Below are 3,226 nucleotides of genomic sequence, written 5' to 3'. Positions count from 1 at the left end.
TCATAGTGATATATGAATGTCCGCTTTATCATAAGAGTAATATCGCTATTACATCATTATGACAGGAAATTGTTCGATTAAGAATTTTATCTCATAAAAGAAGGATGTTATAACAGCATCACACTTGTAATGAAGAATATATTCGCATAAAACTATAACATTGATTTTACATTATTGTAACATATATACCTTTCTTGCTATATGGGATGTTATCAACTACGTTACATATATTTACTTCCTATAACACTTTTTTTACTTACGTCTCACAGTTCTAAATCTAGTCTGCATTTGCTTTGACGTCTTGTTATAACCTTTTTCGTTCATGGGCGATTCTAAATGTTTGAAAATGTCATCTGCCCGAAACCTTTTTCCATCTAAAGTTTTCATTACTTGCCGTTCTTTTATTAATTTGAGAAAATATCTCGTTTCTTCGGTTTCCCAACTTTCACGCTTTTTCGTTTCCATTTCTTTCAATTTCTTTATCTTTTTTCGAAACGCAGCCTGTATACACACATTGAAAACTGAATAACCAACTCTACACAATAGAGTTAAAATATTTAATTTATTAAAATATTTATTTAATTTTTAGTTTGGTATTTTAAGTTCTCTCTCTCTCTCTCTCTCTCTCCCTCCCTCTCCCCCCTCTCTCTCTCTCTCTCTCTTTGGTTACAGACCTACTACATTGGCACTTTTACCATGGTATTTTAGATTGGCATTATCGTCATTGTTGCACTGCGCCCGTTTACACGTCCTTTTTACGTCGATGTAATAACCCTAAGCCACTTCACGAAACGACTTTGAGTTACTACATCGATGTAGTAACTTCGTCGTAAAGGAACATTTACACGGCATCTAACATCAGTAGTTATAACATCGATGTTATAACTTCGGCGTAACTCAGGCCGTGTAAACGTAGTCATTTACGTTGTCACAAAAAATACAATATATAATATTAGAAAGATATTTAGCACATATATTTGCATTTATACGAAAACTTTGGATTTCCTTAAGTAGGAAAAAATTATTAGAACCAATTTATATCTTTTATTAATGAAATATTTAAATAAATAATGAAGCGGGTTAATGTACCAATGTTCGGACAGTCAAAAATGGTTATGGCCCAGTTTCCGGACGTAATTGTCCCAATGTCCGACCGCGATTAAATATTTATAATATGTGTATAGGGAATAACATAAATATAAATATTTAATAGAAAAAAAACACCTTTAATTATAACTGTTATTAATATTTTTGTAAAAAAAACTATAAATCTAATTTGTTCATGACATTAAAATATAAAAAAACGCTTGACTTACACGCAAAATTTTTAAAAACAGTAAACATAAAAATAATAATAACACAAAAGAAAACATTGAAAATAATGTAAAATTAAATAATTAAATAACTGATTAATTTATAACATTTATTTATAACATAATATTTATTTAATCATTATTACAAAGTTATAATTTATTGTTTAACACTAGTCTTTTTTGTTCGCGTAAGATATTTTTTTCTATTTGTTTTAATTTTTTTAGCCTTTTCTGTTCTTTTTTTTCAATTTCTTTGATCCTTTGCAATCTTTTTTCTTCTCTTTTCTTTTTAGTTTCTTCTTTTATTTTTTGTTTTTGAAGTTTTTCATTTTCTTTTGCTGTATGGTACTGTAACCATTTATTTGAAGTTGCAACTGCGAAAATTTTATCTCTTAATTTTTTTCTTTTTTTGAGTTAAGTTTCCAGGCCAAAAAAGAGTTTTGAAAAGCATAGGAACATTTGTAATATCTTGTTTCGTATCTGTAAAAAAAAGCTAATTGCTGTATAAATCATTATATAATATTAATATATGCCTTACCGGATATATTTTGAATATTTTCGTTATTTTCTTGCAATTGCAAATTATCAAAAATGTCAGATTCAAGATCCATCACTTAAACTGTCGTATCTTTAAAGGTTGTATTGTTTTCCTGACATTCCAAAAAGTTGACAATATTTTGCTGCGATTCTTTAAGCTGAATAATTGTTATTTTACCTGCTGAAATATTCTCACTAGTAGTGTGTGAACATCATCCAAACATAAAATAACCGGAGTATCTTTATCTATAATGAACATTTCTTGAACATAATTGTTTGTTGCGTTTTGTTCCTGATTTGTTACTCTTTCATCAATTTTTTCTTCTTCGGTGTTAGTAGAAGCATCTCTTGTGATTACTAAGCTTATCATAATCAATATTATCTATACAATTCAAATGAAAACGCGATAAATAATATACAAAATATACAATTACAATGTAGAAAAATACACTCTGTTATTAGTAAATAACAGTTATAGTTATTTGTGAATACTAGTAAAAACTGTAATTAATTGTTAATATATAGTATTTATAATTTTTTAGAGTAGATTAGTGCAATTTAACTTTAAATTATGTGATGTAGGTTAGCCGTTTTTCTCTTAATTTTTAACCAAAACCGAAAAAGTCCTTCATTTTTAATTTCACCATTCTAGATTCCTGCTTTCTCTGCCGTCTGAAATTCTTGGAATATTCCTTCCGGCAATTGCTGTTCAAAAAAGTTTATGAAGTGTTTAGGTAAATCTGAACTTAGACCAGCTCCAGTATGCTCAGATTTTTCCTGTTTATTCAGAACATTAAAATTTACGGTATCCGGTGTAAAAGGATGGAGTCCACACGTACGAAACCCATTCTTAACCATGGACACAAGATCTATTGAATCAATAGCTTTCTTTAACAATAGGGCAAACATCTTTTTTTTCAGACGTTCCCCGTTATTTTCTAGCCTCCAATTATTTACAGTTTTCTTCCAAGCCAATTTCAAAGGATGAAATACTGCTACATCCAATGGCTGTAAAATGTGTGTGGCGTTTGAATATAGAGCTATTAACTCAATCTCATGCTGTTGACAAAAATTGCTCAAAGGCAGCCCTTATCCTTATAGAAATATCATACTAAGAATCATTGATTAATTAATTATTTTCAATATTAAAAGTACAGTATTTAGTAATATTCTGTGATTCAAATACAGCTTTTAGTACTCAAGTATTTCAATATTTAATGTTACAAATCCTACCTTATGATTGATTTCAATACTTAAATATTGATATGTAATACTTCGTCCAGTGATAAAATACTTACGCAGAACATTGTCAATATTTAAATACTAATATATAATACTTTGCTAAGTGATGAAATACTTACGCAAAGTACTGTTAA

Source organism: Odontomachus brunneus, unplaced genomic scaffold (genome assembly GCF_010583005.1).
Source record: "Odontomachus brunneus isolate Ranch 3 - 2012 unplaced genomic scaffold, Obru_v1 Obru_scaffold_230, whole genome shotgun sequence".
NCBI lineage: Eukaryota > Metazoa > Arthropoda > Insecta > Hymenoptera > Formicidae > Odontomachus > Odontomachus brunneus.
This window is presented reverse-complemented; position numbering follows the sequence as displayed.